Here is a 15413-nt window from a genome sequence, read left to right as displayed (position 1 = left end):
TTCTGGGGGGTCTGAATGCAGGGCAGTCTTTCTCAACTAGACATTCCGTTCATCTATGGGAGTATTTTGAGTCCTCGCTAAAATTGGTTGGTTGGTAAGGGAACCTCCTGTCATTACACGGGCCAAGGACGTATCGCAAAGCATGGGACGTGTCCTGATGGAATGATGTTTAAAATTCACCGAGTGATGGGGCACCTGGGTGGCTCATTCGGTTAAGCGTCTGACTTTGGTTTTGGCTCAGGTCGTGAGCTCACGGTTCGTGAGTTCAAGCCCACATCGGGCTCCATGCTGACCATATGGAGCCTGATGGGGATTCTCTCTCTCCCTTTCTCTCTGCCCCTCCCCCCCTCAAAAATAAATTAAAGCTTAAAAACTACATAAAATAAATAAAATTCAACACCAAATGAAAAACATGAGTTAACTGGGCTGATGATGCCTCCTCACCGAGTTCAGCTTAAAAGCGAGCACGTGGGCCGGAGGCCGGGCGCAGCTCTGCGCCTTTGGGTGGCATTGACAAAGTGCCCTCCAGGGACTCCTTAAGGTTGACCTGGAGGGAAGCGGCTGGTGCAGAAAGGTGGGTTCGCTACTCCCCACCCTCTGCCCTAGCCAGCAGCATGTTCAGAGGGGACTGTTCCAGGACTTCCTCCCAGGGCCAAAGACAAGGTCTTCCTTCTTTAAATGGGTTCTGCTCCTGTTCACGGGTGGTAGCTGGGCCCCGCCCCCCCTTTCCGGGTCCAGTCTTCTCAGGCCAGGACAGGGAAGCAGAGCAGAAACCTTACGCTGTGGACTTCGAGTGTCTCACCTGGTCACTGGCTGAGCAGCCTGTGCGTCTGTGACTTCCCTCTCCGCGGCCCCGAGCCTCACCCCACGTCCCATTCATCAGCAAGTCCTCTGGGCTCAGCCGCACACGCGTCCCAGATCAGGCCGCTTGTCCTCCCCTTGCGGTGTCCCAGCCTAGGTGCTGTCATCTCTGCCGGTGACAACTGCCCTTACCCCACTGATCCCCTGCTACTGTCGTTGCCCGGCAGTCTGCTCACATACAGGTGCCACACCTGTCACTTCTTTCCTTTAAAGCTCTCAGGTGCTCTCCCCACCCCCGCCCCCCCCCGACGCCCCAATCTCTGGAAACTGCTCACTGAGGCCTGAAGAGTTCTGCAGGGCTGGCCCCTCGCCATCCCCTTGTCCTGCCTTATTTTCCTTCTTATCCTGCCTCTGGTGCGTTGTATGTTCTATGTGTCTGTTCACTCTTGTCCCCTGAGCACCTGCCGTGGTGCCTGATGCATAGCAGGTCCCCCACAAATAACTGGTTGGGTGAACCTGCGAAACAAAGATAAGACCTCCCGGTCTGAAGGATGACAGGATGACGACCAACCGTGCTGCTCGGCAAGGCCCCTTGGGGTAGGTGCTCTGGTAACTGCGGTCCCTCCCTTCCCCCCAAAGCAGGTGCTCATTCAGCCGCAGGGGGGCATCGTTGCAAAGGGCACCTGTTGCTTCCAGCAAAGCCACTTAAAAAAGTGGAGCTGAAGACAGCCGCGTGTGTAGGTGGGGAGTGGGGGCCGGGGGGGGGGGGGGGGGGGGAGGGTGTGAAGGGAATGCCCTCTAGCACTTTCTCTGCCCTGCCTGAGCTGGACTAGGGAGTTTAGCAAGGGCCAGTTACCCTCTATATTGAGCACCTCAGGCCTTCAATGTCAAGACCAGGTCTTTTTTTTTTTTTTTTTTTAATTTTTTTTTTCAACGTTTTTTATTTATTTTTGGGACAGAGAGAGACAGAGCATGAACGGGGGAGGGGCAGAAAGAGAGGGAGACACAGAATCGGAAACAGGCTCCAGGCTCCGAGCCATCAGCCCAGAGCCTGACGCGGGGCTCGAACCCACGGACCGCGAGATCGTGACCTGGCTGAAGTCGGACGCTTAACCGACTGCGCCACCCAGGCGCCCCAAGACCAGGTCTTTAGTTACGACTGATGATAATAGCCGCATCCATTATTTGAGCAATATCTTTGTGCCAGGCCCTGTATGTACCTTACCTCATGTAGTCTGACAGCGACCCAAAGGTACTATGGTTAGCTCATTTTATGAGAGTCTCAGCATGGTAAAGGAACTAACCTCAAGTCCCACCGCCCACACTGATGAAAAGGCAGAACCAAGATTTGAATCCCCAACTGTCTGACCACCAAACTACTGTGGAGAAGGCAGGCCCAAGGACAGAGGCAGGGGGGAATGACTAGGGCAGAGGGGAAATCAGGGAGGGCTTCTTACAAGGGGGCACCCTTGGGGCACCTGGGTGGCTCAGTCGGTTAAGCGGCCGACTTCGGCTCAGGTCACGATCTCACGGTCTGTGGGTTCGAGCCCCGCGTCGGGCTCTGTGCTGACAGCTCAGAGCCTGGAGCCTGTTTCAGATTCTGTGTCTCCCTCTCCCTGACCCTCCCCCGTTTATGCTTTGTCTCTCTCTGTCTCAAAAATAAATAAACGTTAACAAAAAAAAAAAAAAAAATTAAAAAAAAAAAAGAAGAGGGCACCCTTGAGCTGGGTTGTGAAAGGTGATCGAGGGTTGGTTCTTTGACAAAGAAGAACGAAGGCTTTCCTTCCTTAAGAGACAACCCCGGAGGATGTGTGGTGTTGGGCAGGCAGATGGGGCTGACTCTGAGAGGGAGCCAGTACCAGGGACAGCATCTGGTCCCCTACTGAGGAGTGAGAGTAAGTCCCCCCCCCACCCCTCCCACCCCCGTCAGACTTGTGAGATGGGAACAAACTGATGAAACCAAGAACGGACCCGCAGCGGCGAGGGTCCAAGCCCTTCCTCCTCGACTGGCCTCTCTCTCTGCTCCACGGTTTTCTCATTTGTAAAGTGTGTTCTCCACAGAGTTCAAGGAGTCAACATACCTAATGCTCTCAGGCCAGTGACCTGAATTGTCAGGACCAGTCTCCCAAACCTCTGAGTTCCTGTGTCCCCAGATCAGCCAGTACCGTTGGTTTTGACCAACATGCTTGCACCTCCAGGGCAGATGGGGACATCCAAACTCCCCACCAGTGATAGGGTTTGTCAGATTTCAGACTGACAAGGTGGTGGGTCAGCTCCGGTGACCCTTGTACCCTCTCTCTCTGGGCCCAGGGTATGTCCTTTTCAGCCAAGAACCTAAAAGTCGAGGTCCCAATCGGCTGAGCCCCAGAAGGCTCTTACCAGGTGAGCTATCACTGATCCCTTGATCCCAAGATGAGACAGCTTTCCCTCCAGACAGGCCAGACAGGTCCCCAAATCCCAAGTGGTGGCCAGAATTCGAGAGAGAGAGACTTTGAAGTCTGAGCACTCTCAGCTCACCAGCCAGATGACAGAGATCTGAAGTGGAGGGGGGGGGGGGGAGCCCCTGGGGACAAGAGTTATCACAAAGGCCCAACAATTATCTAAACCAAGTTCTTGAAGCCCCAAGGGCTCAGGTAGAAGTAAGCAAGAGACAGTTTTCCCACGGCCCTGAGCTAGACCTGATTTGAATTTCACCCCACCCTTTCCTGGCTGTGTGTCCTTTCCTGGCTGTGTGTCCTTGGACCAGCTTCTCCCCTCTCTGAGCCTTAATGCCCTCATTTCTTTTCTTTTCTTTTTTTTTTTAATCTTTATTTATTTTTGAGAGAGAGACAGAGTGCGAGCAGGGGAGGAACAGAGAGAGGGAGACACAGAATCTGAAACAGGCTCCAGGCTCTGAGCTGTCAGCACAGAGCCCGACGCGAGGCTCGAACTCAAGAACCGTGAGTTGATGACCTGAGCTGAAGTCGGCCACTTAACCCACTGAGCCACCCAGGCGCCCTTAATGCCCTCGTTTCTAAAGGAAGAGAGTCATTATAACTTCTTCAGATGGTTACTGTGAGAATTAAGTGAAACAGTCCATAGAGGCTCACACTTGAGCACCCAGTGTTACTTGGTCAGGGGCAGGAAGTAGAGACTATGAACTGAGACCAGTGAGCTTGCTAACAGCCCTCTGTTTTCACCAGGGGCAGCTGGGATCTTGAGCACAAGAAAATGCGTTTTCTAAAATCCAGATCTCTTGAAGATTTAAAATATTAAAACAAGTGAGAGATGTGTAGACCACGGTATCCATTGGCCAGCAAGGGTTGGTGAGCACCTGCTTGGTGCCGGGGCCAAGGGTTCATGGTCGGCCACCAGGTTCCTCCAGGGTCCCATCCCATGTACAGTCTGCAGAGAAGGACAGCAAGGATGGTGGGGGGTGGGGGGGGAGAGACCCAGGGAGCCTTCTCCAAGGAGGAGACTTTGGGGCTGAGAACTGGTTGTTGCACAGGAAATCAACCAGGTGGTCAGAGAGTAGGTGAAGAACGTTCCGGGAGGAGGGACAGAAGACGCAAAGGCCAGTTAGCTCAAGAGAGTGTGGTGCACACATGAATGAGTGAACGGCCTTGAATCGGTCTTTGTAAGACCTTTCCAAATGAATTTAAATGCCCATCAACCCAGATGGTTACGTCAATTATCGATACATTCACATAGCGGACACAGTACAGCCATTTGTAACCATTGAGTTCTCCGGACATGGAAAAGGATGTTCTCTAAGGTACCTGGTAAGTCATTTCGAGGAATAGGGTTTACCACGGGGCAGACACTGTTCTCAGCATTTGATGGATATTAACTCGTGATCCTTACACCAACCCCATTCGAGAAAAGGAAAAGAGAAACATGCAACATAGGTTACTTGTGCAAAGTCACTCAGCCAGTAGGTGGAGGAAGCAGGATTTGAACTTGGGACTGGATCCAATGTCTGTGCTGGACCATTTCCCCTCCCTCCCTCGGCATGTGCAGTTTGCTTCTGTAGGGGAGGCAAAACTTTACCTCTACCCATCTTCGTTTTCAGCAGGGACTTGAACAAAACTTAGACTAACAGGAGAAAAAACTTTTATTAAGTCATGCAGCACACATTACACGGGGAAACCTAATGAAAAGTAACCCAAAATGGCAGCTTAGAATTCCAGCTTAGATAGCATCTTCAACAAGGAACAATAAATTTGCCAAGAAATGACAAGGCAAAGGGAAATGGCTTAAGGCTTCTGAGGTCAGAAGGCTGTGGAAAGGTAAATATATGAGAGGGAATGGAGGAAGGTTTGCAAATTCCTCTGGTGTCATCTCTAGATTTATGTCTGTCTCCAATAAAAGAAGAATTTATACCCTGCCTTTAGGCAGAAAAGAGGGAGCTTTTTTTCCTGGGCTTGCTGCTTCTTAACTGCCTTCAGCTCAAAATACTTTTTAAGTCAAAGAGGCATATTTTGGGCTGACATATTCTGGTTTCCTTCACTTCCACCCATGTAAAATAAAATGGTTAGAAATATGTATTTGATTATATCTACATAGACACCCCCCCCATTCCGGAAAAACACACCAGACAGCAATTATGGGTATGGGGAGATAGGACACCTGGGTGGCTGAGGGATGGTGTGGGAGGAGGACTTATCTATATTGCCTTTTCTTTGCTTTTTGCTTTAGAATTTTGTACCATGCACTTTTTTGGGGGTCGGGGGGCAAGTGACAAGGGGTGGGGAGATTGAGAGAGAGAAGCAGGGCTCACCCAGAGCTCGCGTTTTACCCGAAGCGCGGGGCTTGTGTGACTCGAAATCACAAACTGTGGGGGGTGCCCGGCTGGCTCTGTCAGTTAAGCGGCCGACTTTGGCTCAAGTCATGGTCTCGCGGTCCGTGAGTTCGAGCCCCGCGTCGGGCTCTGGGCTGACAGCTCAGAGCCTGGAGCCTGTTTCAGATTCTGTGTCTCCCTCTTTCTCTCTCCTCCCCCGCTCATGCTCTGTCTCTCTCCTCTCAAAAATAAATAAACGTTAAAAAAAATTTAAAAAGGAAAGATATTAACAGTAATTTTTCCTGATTATCCCCGATCATCTGAAACATCTGAACCCACAAGACTTACTGTCCTCCATGATCCACCGTCACCGCCCAAGATAATGACGTCATTTAATGCAGATCCTTCCTGACTTCTTCACTGTGATGACAGTTGAGAGCCATCAGTGAGCGCTTACTTCCTGGCAAACAATTCCGAGCCCTTCAGACGAAACTTTCCACCACGGAATTATAACTGTGGCGCTCAAAACAGCCTTGTGAAGTGTGTACCATTTGTTCTCCGTTTTACAGGTGAAGAAACTGAGGCACAGAGGGTAAGATGAGTTGTCCTGCCCCCTTATCCCCCCCCTTCCTCCCCACACCAGGCTCCTTGCTGTTCCTCAGGCATCGCTGGCATGCTCCCACCTCCCAGCTTTTGCACGTGCTTTTCCCTCTGCCTGGAACACGCTTCCAGATCTTTACACAGCCTACCCCACCCCCACCGCCACGCACACACACACACATGCGCGCACTGTATGTAGGTCTCTGATCAAATGCCACCTCCTGGAAGGCCTCCCCTGACCCCCACCCCCTTCAACCAGCTTTGTTTTGCTTCATAACCATGTTTACCACCGGCCATGGTCATTCATCCCTTCAGCACTTACGTAGCAAGGCCCTCCAGTGCGCCAGGTACTGTTCTGAGTACTGGGGCTGCAGTGAGGAAAAGACAGACGCAGGTTCCACCGTCACGGAACTGAAGCCCTCGGGGAAACAGACATTATTCCACTGACTCCTAACAGCAGGCCTGTATCCCGGCTCCATTTATGAGCCGTGTGGCTTAGTCCTTAACTTTTCTGAGCCTCTGATCTCCCGTCTGTAAAACTGGGCTAATCACAGAGCCCCCACCACGAGGGCTGTTGCAAAAACGAAATGAGGCAGTGGTGCCTGGCTGGCCCAGTGGGTAGCACGTCCAACTCCTGATCCCAGTGTCGTGAGTTTGAGCCCCATGTTGGGTATAGAGATTAAATTTTAAAAAATGAAATCTGAGGGGCACTTGCGTGGCTCAGTCGGTTAAGTGACCGACTCTTGGAGTTCAGTACAGGTCATGATTTCACGGTTTGTGAGTTCAAGCCCTGCATCGGGCTCCACACTGACAGTGCAGAGCCTACTTAGGATTCTCTCTCCCTCTCTCTGCACCTCCCCAGGGCATGTGTGCGCGCGTGCTCTCTCTCAAAATAAATAGACTTTTTTTTAATATAATTCTTTTAATGTTTATTTATTTTTGAGAGAGAGAGAGAGACAGACTGCAAGCAGGGGAGGGGCAGAGAGAGAGGGAGACACAGAATCCGAAGCAGGCTCCAGGCTCCGAGCTGTCAGCACAGAGCCCGATGCAGGGCTCGAACTCACGAACCGCGAGATCATCACCTGAGCCGAAGTCGGAGGCTCAACCGACTGAGCCACCCAGGCGCCCCTCAAAATAAATAGACTTTTTGAAAAAAGTTTTTAAAAATGCCATGAGCTAATAAAAAAGCAACTGTTCAGTAATTATTAACACTGATTATTAGGGTTGTGATTGTCATCCTTAGGCGCCACAGGGAGATAGAAGTAGTCATTATTTCCGCCCTCAAGGAGGTGGTAGATGGGTCAGGAAGACACATATGGATGACAGCAAGACACCAACGTTTCCCAGAGCAGGCAGAGAGATCAACGGGGGCAGAGAACGCATGAAAGAGAAAGTGTGTGTTGAGCCAGGGCTCAAGGGGGGTGGGATTTGGAGAGATGGGGGCTGGGGAGGGAAGGGTCTCCACACAGGCCTCTCTGCACAGAGGTACGGAGGCAGGACGGAGCACACGGGCCTAAGTGTGCTTCTCCCTTCTTGTCCCCCCTCGGAGAGAGTGCACGTGATGGCTAGGCACCTTCAGCTGCCTCTCCTGCCTGGTGCTGGTTCTGGGACTGAAGGAACAGCCCCGTAAGGGAGCTGGTATGGCAGCTAATAGGTTTAAGAGGGTGGGAGTGGCCTCATGCCCCGGGGGACTGTAGGAGACTGTGGGGACACCCAGACAAAGAAGAGATGCACCAGAACTCTCAAGTGAGGCTCAGTCCTACCCTGAACTTGGCCGAACCCCAGAAGGGTGGCAGAGCGGAGGCCAGCCTGGCCAAAGTCACTTTGCCCTGGTGTGGATGGAGCAGCCCAGGTGTGACAATTGTTCTTCTCTCCTGCCTGTCTGCTCTGTCAAGGTCACCAACACCTCCCCACTGCCAACGTCCACTGGCCACTGCTTTGGCCCCTTGTCCTCCCGGCAGCCTCCATATAGCCTCCACCTCAGAGCTTCCAGAGGCCCTGCTCTCACCCACCTGCCTTTCCCAGCCTCCTTTGCGGGATCGTCGGTCGATTGGTTGGTTGGTTGGTTGGTTTTGAGCACTTTCTTACTTCCTATCACTACAAGATGCTCCAGGCTCATGTGGTATATTTCCTACCCCAGTCCTAGAATCGGGTATTTCTTCAAGGAGCCCAGGTTCCCTTCACTGGAGTATGGTATTAGAAACCAAGGTCTGGGTGCTAAGTGTGTTCTTGCTCTTTGCGTGTCTTTTTTTTAGGCCCTGGCAGCCAACAGAGCAAAGAAATATATGTGTGTATACTAATCTGTAATATACACATAGCCATAAATATTTCTGCACGTAACCATCTGTATCTATATTAAATTTAACATAGTTCTTACTAACAGCTCTTTTTACTGCTTTTCTATAATGTCTATTTCATTGCTGAGATTATCTATTTTTTCCCTTCATTTCAAGGCAATTTCTAATTGATTATTGAAGCATTTTTAGGATGGCTGCTTTCAGGAGCTCCTGGGTGGCTTAGGTGGTTGAACGTCCAACTTCAGCTCAGGTCATGATCTCAGGGCTTACAAGCTGGAGCCCCGCGTTGGGCTCTACGCTAACAGCTCAGAGCCTGGAGCCTGCTTTGGATTCTGTGTCTCCCTCTCTTTCTGCCCCTCCCCTGCTCGTGCTCTGTCTCTGTCTCTCTTTCTCAAAAGTAAATAAACATTAAAAAAAATTGTTTTAAATGATGGCTGCTTTCAGACCTTCTCGGATAATTCCAACATCGGATTCATCTCAGTACTAGAGCCAATCGATTTGTTTTTCTCACTCAAGTTGCGGTTTTCTGGGTTCTTATTAGGGTGGGTGATTTTAGGCATATCCTTGTCATCTTGTCTATTATGTTTGGGAACCCCAGGTCCTATTCAAACCCTTTATTTTAGCAGGCAGGCACCCTGTTCAGGTTTACCATGCAGGTCCTGGACTATTTTGGGGAGCTGTGGTTCCAATGACAGCTTAGTGTTCAGAGCCTTCACTGTATTATTTTGCTCATTGTGGTTTATCTGGTATCACTGGGTCTTCGGGGGCTAGAAGGGGTTTCCCCAGGCCTCGCTGCCCCGTGTCTCATGGTAGGGAGGGAAGTGTCAGCCCTGCTGTGGTTGCTTCTTCTGCCAAGGCCCTTCCTGACTGTTCCACCTGCTCACCCCCATGTCTCCCTGGGGGGAAGGGGAGTGCTTCTCCTGAGTGCTTACTGTAAGCAGTGCTGGGCTCACCTGACATTGGCAGGGAGGCTCCCTCCAATCCCGGGCTGCCTACCTGAGCCAGACAGACGGGGGCACGTGGCTGGTTCTACATGGTAGACTGGTCTCCTAAAGCTCTCGTGGCAAATTACCACAGACTTGGTGGCTTAAAACAAACAGAAATTTATTCTCTCAGTTCTGGGGGCCCGGAGTCCAAAATCAGTATCACTGGGGCAAAGTAAGGTGTTGACAGGGCTGTACTCCTTCTGGAGGCTCCAGGGGAGACACTGTTCCCTGACTCTTCCAGCTTCTGGTGTCGGCTGTTTCTCCTTGGTTTGTGGCTGCATCGCTCTGGTTTTTAATGCCAGCATCTTGAAATGTGTCAGCTCTATGGTCACATCACCTTCTTTTCTGTGGGGGGTGGGGATGGGAAAGGGAGGGAGGGAGAGAGAGAGAGAGAGATCTCCCTCTGTTTCCCTCTCCTATACATGTAATTGCATTTAGGGCCACCCTGATAATCCAGGATAATCTCCCCATCTCAAGATCTTAACTTAATATATCTGTAAAGGCCTTGTATCCATGTAAGGTAGATTTACAGGTCCCAGGGATCTGGCTTCTTTGGGACATCATTTTTTAGGTTACCGCCCACAACTGGAGGCAACTTACCCCAAAACTACACCTCAGTTTTCTCTTCTGTAAAAGGGGGTTAATAACAGTGATGTTGAGATGAAGGTTATATAAACCAGTGTATATGGAACAGCTATCACTGCATTTCTTATACTCAGGCCCGCTATCTATTGCCTTGCTAGATGGGAAAAAAGATTCCACCATGGGAGAAGGATGGGGTCACAAAGGATGGGAGGCAGGTGGGTAGAAGGCTTCCCACTGAGGGCAAACATCCCACAAAAGGCAGAGTTAGCTAGAATTAAGGGGAAAGCCGAGAGCCCCAGAGGTCACATCACGAGGTAAAGCCCCACATCTTAGGTGAGGCATACAAGGTTTGCTGATGCTCCCCATACATCTAGATCAGACTGGGTTCGAGCCCCGCATGAGGCTCTGTGCTGACAGCTCGGAGCCTGGAGCCTGCTTCGGATTCTGTGTCTCCCTCCCTCTCTCTCCCTCTCTCTCTCTCTGCCCCTCCCCCACTGGCACTCACTCACTCTTTCTCTCTCAAAAATAAATAAACATTAAAAAAGAAAAAAAATCCTGGACAAAACACAGAGTTGCTATTTAAGAACTCTGAAAACTTAGTAACAGATAGGTGGAGGAACAAGACCAGCATCGGACGTACAGCCACACTAGCAATGAGTTGACCATCCCCCTCCCCCCCCCATACTTCCCAGGCTGGACTCCATGCACCTTTCAGCCTGGAAGTGCACACCAGGGCAGACAGAGAAAGCTCTAGGGCCCCCCTCATTCTGATTAAATTAGGAAAACGTCTCCTAATACTCAGAGTAGGGGAACAATAAACTTCTGCACCCATCCCCCTGTTTCGTGTACGTGAATTAAACACGAAACAGTTCGCGCAGACTTTGAGAATTTACTATAGGATGGCCTGGGAAAGGCTCTGAAAATACAAATGACCTTGAAGTCATAAGCCACGGGAGGCTGGTTGGAACTCACAGCCTGAGCCCAATCTGGTCCACGGCCTCCTAGAACAATATGGCAATAGTCTCCGCAGGATTTTTAGAAAGGTCTAATGATACCCAGAATGTCCAGGTATATTCCAGAGTGACTTGACATATGAGGAAACATGAAAATCCCAACTCGCATGGGAGAAGACGGCCAACAGCTGCCAGTGCTGAAATGACACGGCCGTGGGGATTATCTGACAGTCATTAAAGCAGATATTATAAAAACCCTCCAGCAAATAAGGGCAAACCACCTAGAAACAAACGGATAGAGGGACATTTTAAACAAACAGGGCTACCTGGGTTAAACATCTGACTCTTGACCTCAGCTCAGGTCTTGATCTCAGGGTCATGAGTTCAAGCCTTGCATTGGCCTCCATGTTGGATGTGGAGCCTACAAAGAAGGAAGGAAGGAAGGAAGGAAGGAAGGAAGGAAGGAAGGAAGGAAGGAAGGAAAGAAGGAAGGGAGGAAGGGAAGGAGGGAGGGAGGGGGGGAGGGAGGAATTTTAAGCCAATAAATAGAACATAAAAAGGACAAAATGAAAATCTTATAACTGAAAAATAAAATAAGCAAAAATTTAAAAACCCTTTGTATGGGTGCCTAGCAGAACGGAGACGGCAGAGAAACAAGTCGGTGATCTTGAAGGCAGAAAGTATCCAATCTGACAACAGAGAGAAAGATGGGGAAGAAATGAACAGAACTCCAGGAATGGTGGAACAATTCCAGAAGAGTGAATGTCTGGGTCATCAGAATCTGGGAAGTACAGGAGAAACAGTGGTGCAGGAAAAATATTTGAAAAAACAATGGCTGAAAACCTCCCATGTGGGTGAAAGATATAAACATACATGTTCGGGAAGCTGAATGAAACAGAAACAGGATAAACGCAAATAAACCCCCATTTTTCAGATTTTGGAGCTGCAAGGAAGGAATCACTTTCCCCATCACCCGGGATGCTTATAACTTGAGACTCAAATGACATCCTGTGTCCTTTAGAAACCATGAAAATAATACACAGAGTAAAAATAAATTCCATCAGTTCAGAATGATATTAAATGAAAAGTCTAATCTGTCTTTCTCCCAGTCCCACCTCTTAGGGTCACTCCCTATTTCTGTTTTAAGTTCTTCTGGTTGCTAAAGTTTGATTTAAAAAGATTTGAACGCTTATCATTTTTATTAATGAATAACCAGGCTTAAGCTAACCAATTAAGTCTTATAAGAAAATAAATCATGGGGTGCCTGGGTTCGCACAGTCGATTGAACATCCGACTTCAGCTCAGGTCATTATCTCATGGTTTGTGGGTTCAAGCCCCGCATCAGGCTCTGTGTTGACAGCTCGCAGCTCGGAGCCGGACCCTGCTTCATATTCTGTTTCTGCCTCTCTGCTCCTACCCCGCTCACGCTCTCTCTATCTCTCTCTCTCTCTCTCAAATATAAACACTTTTTTAAAAGTTGAAAAAATAATAAATCATAATTTTGTAAAAAAAAAAATCAGTAATCGGCTATGTACGAACATAGAATCAAAACCAACTTGGAACTCAACACCAAAAAAAAAAAAAATCCAATTAAAAATGGGCAGAGGACATGAATACACATTTTTTCAAGGAAGACATATAGATGGCCAAATGACACATGAAAAGGTGCTCAACATCACTCATCATAGAAATGCAAATCAAAACCACAATGAGATGATCACCTCACACCTGTCAGAATGACTAGAGTGAAAGAGACAAGAAATAACAAGTATTGACGAAAATGTGGAGAAAAAGGAACCCTTGTGCACTTTTGGTAGGAGTGCAAACTGGTACAGCTTCTGTGGGAAACCGTACGGATGTTCCTCCAAAAATTAAAAACAGAAGTACCGTACCATCCCCTAATTCCACTACTGGGCATTTTTTACCCAAAGAAATATATATAGACATATTTGCAGTGGAATATTACTCAGCCATAAAAAAGGGTGAGATCTTGCCATTTGTGACAACATGGATGGGGCTGATGTATCACACTGAGTGAAGGAAGTCACTGGAAAAGACAAAAGGTCTTTTACGGGCTCATCATCATGCCAGCAGCAGTGACATATTTAAAATTAGCTGCCGAGGGGCGCCTCAGCGGCTCAGTCAGTCGAGCGTCCAACTTCGGCTCGGGTCATGATCTCACCGTCCGTGAGGTCAAGCCCCGCCTCGGGCTCTGTGCTGCCGGCTCAGAGCCTGGAGCCTGCTTCGGATTCTCTGTCTCCCTCGCTCTCTGCCCCTCCCCCAACTGCTCGCGCATGCGCTCTCTCTCTCAAAAATAAATAAACATTAAAAAAAAAAAAAGGCTTACAAATGTCTAATAAGCGTCCCTCGTGTTACATAGCACATACCAGTCTTGGGTTCATCTCAGGTCTGTATCACATGCCCCCACTGATAGCCAAAATGGCAGTCACGGGTTTCTGTTCCCCAAAGCAGTGAAGAAGAGGGCGTGCAAACCTGAGGCTCTTGGAGAATCCCCCCTAGGAAAAGGTGACGTCTTCTATCTGTGGATTGACACAGATGGATAGGATGTGCACTGTCTCAAAGACAGATCTGTGTTTTGAACTGAGGCGCCGTCCAGAACCATGAGAGAACCACCAGATCACAGAGTGAAAGTGAGGGAAGCCGCAGGCTGGGGGCTTCAGGTGGTGGGAGAGGTGTCGGGGTGGGTTGGGAGGCAGTCCTGGCCCCTCTTGAGCTCTCCCTTTTTAGTTTTATTTCTCAATATGCATTCTTCCCTTCTTCTATAGGCACAGAACCCCTACTTTTACTTGGGCACAGGGACACCCAGAATGAAGACTGTATTTCCCAGCTTCCCGTGCGGCTCAACTTGACCGCACAGCTAGGTAGCAGCCAATGAGGTGTGAGGGGAAGAGATACCTGCGACTTTTAGGTCACGCAGTTAAAGGGAGGGGGACATGCCCTCACGTTCCACCTTCCCCCCTTTCCACTGGTTGGGATGCAAACCCGCTCGGTCGAGCATAACAGGAGGAGCATAGGGATGGAGAGGCACAAGTAGAAGGATCACGGGTCCCTGATCAGCCTGGGAAGCTGAGCCGCCCTACATGCCTCTGCACTGTGATGAGAGAGAGACGGCCACTTTTGTCTCATTTCAGCCACTGTTAATTTGGTTTCTGTAAGAGCCCGCACCCTAAATAACACAAAAATTGCCAAAGCAGTCACGAGCTCCCTGAGATTCTAGGGAAGGGGACACAGACGACAGGAAGAGTGTCAAAGGACTTTGACATTTAAAGAATCTCGGGGATGGGGCACTGGGGTGGCTCAGTCAGTTAAGCATCTGACTCTTGATTTCGGCTCAGGTCATGATCTCACGGTTTGGGGGTTCAAGCCCCGCACTGGGCTCCGCGCTTAGAGCATGGAACCTGCTTGGGATTCTCTCTCTCTCTCCCTCTCTCTACCGCTCCTGTGCTCTCTTTCTCTCTCAAAAATAAATAAAATAAACTTACAAAATTAAAAAAAAAAAAAATCTCAGGAGCACCCGCCGAAGACCTAAAGGATTATCCACACTTACCTCCCTCAGGTCCTGCACTGTGTCACAATGTTCCCTGGGGCCACAGTGCCTCTGCCTATTTCTTCTACCCCAACATACACCCAGCTGGCCAACTCCTTCAGACCTTGGCTAAACCTGGCAATCTCAGGGAAGCATTCCACACACCCCAGACTGAGTAAGGCATCTCTGTTATACATGCCTCAGAGCATAAGCCATGTATCAGTCTACTGACATGTGATACATAAGACATGTATCACAGTACTGACAGCTTTGAAACTTTGTATTTATCTCAGTGGTAATTTGATGGTCTCGCCTTCACCAGACTGTAAGCTCGGCGACGTCAGGGACTGAATCTATCTCCTTCACTGTTGTTTCCCCAGCACCTAGCACAGTGATGGGCATATAGTAGACGCTCAATTAGAACATAAGTAGATAAGGCATGAATGAACGAATGGATGGATCCCGACCTGACAGGACAGGCTTCATGCAGGGCGGTGTGAATACCGACTCCTCTTCCAACGAAGAAAAGCAGAGCTCAGAATCCTGAATCGTTTGTTGACCGCTAACGTGAACGCACACATGCGGTGACCTCCCACAACCATCGTTTTTAACGCAAGTGTGCACTTCGAAGTGTGAACCTGCCCAAAGTCACCCAGCCGGGAACGGGCCGACCCCCCGGCCATTACCCCCATTTCCCCAGACGCGGAAACTTGGGGAAAGAGGAGGCCGCCGGCCGGGAGCACGAGAAAGGAAGGGCGGGGGCAGCAGGACGGCGCTCCAGACGGCTGCATCCGGAGGCCGCGGGGCGGCCGGGCTTCCGGTCCCCCAGCCCCGCGGCCCGGGCTTCGGGGACGTGCGCGCCGTGTGGGGCGCGCACGCAGGGCG

The 15413-nt window shown here is 49.9% G+C and overlaps 1 long non-coding RNA gene across 1 annotated transcript; it reads right to left on the bottom strand.

The window, feature by feature from the left end:
• Positions 1–9539: 9539 nt before the first annotated feature.
• Positions 9540–15334, bottom strand: LOC124503509 (uncharacterized). Its single transcript, XR_006960192.1, has 2 exons — positions 14996–15334; positions 9540–9788 (listed from the first exon to the last, which is right to left on the bottom strand). It is a non-coding gene; the product is annotated as an uncharacterized LOC124503509 (long non-coding RNA).
• Positions 15335–15413: the final 79 nt, after the last annotated feature.

Source organism: Lynx rufus, unplaced genomic scaffold (genome assembly GCF_022079265.1).
Source record: "Lynx rufus isolate CCGP_SWC_20201006 ecotype Redwood Valley unplaced genomic scaffold, mLynRuf1.p SCAF_8, whole genome shotgun sequence".
NCBI lineage: Eukaryota > Metazoa > Chordata > Mammalia > Carnivora > Felidae > Lynx > Lynx rufus.
Note: the sequence above shows the minus strand (reverse complement) of the source record. Positions and strands in the feature narration are given on the sequence as shown.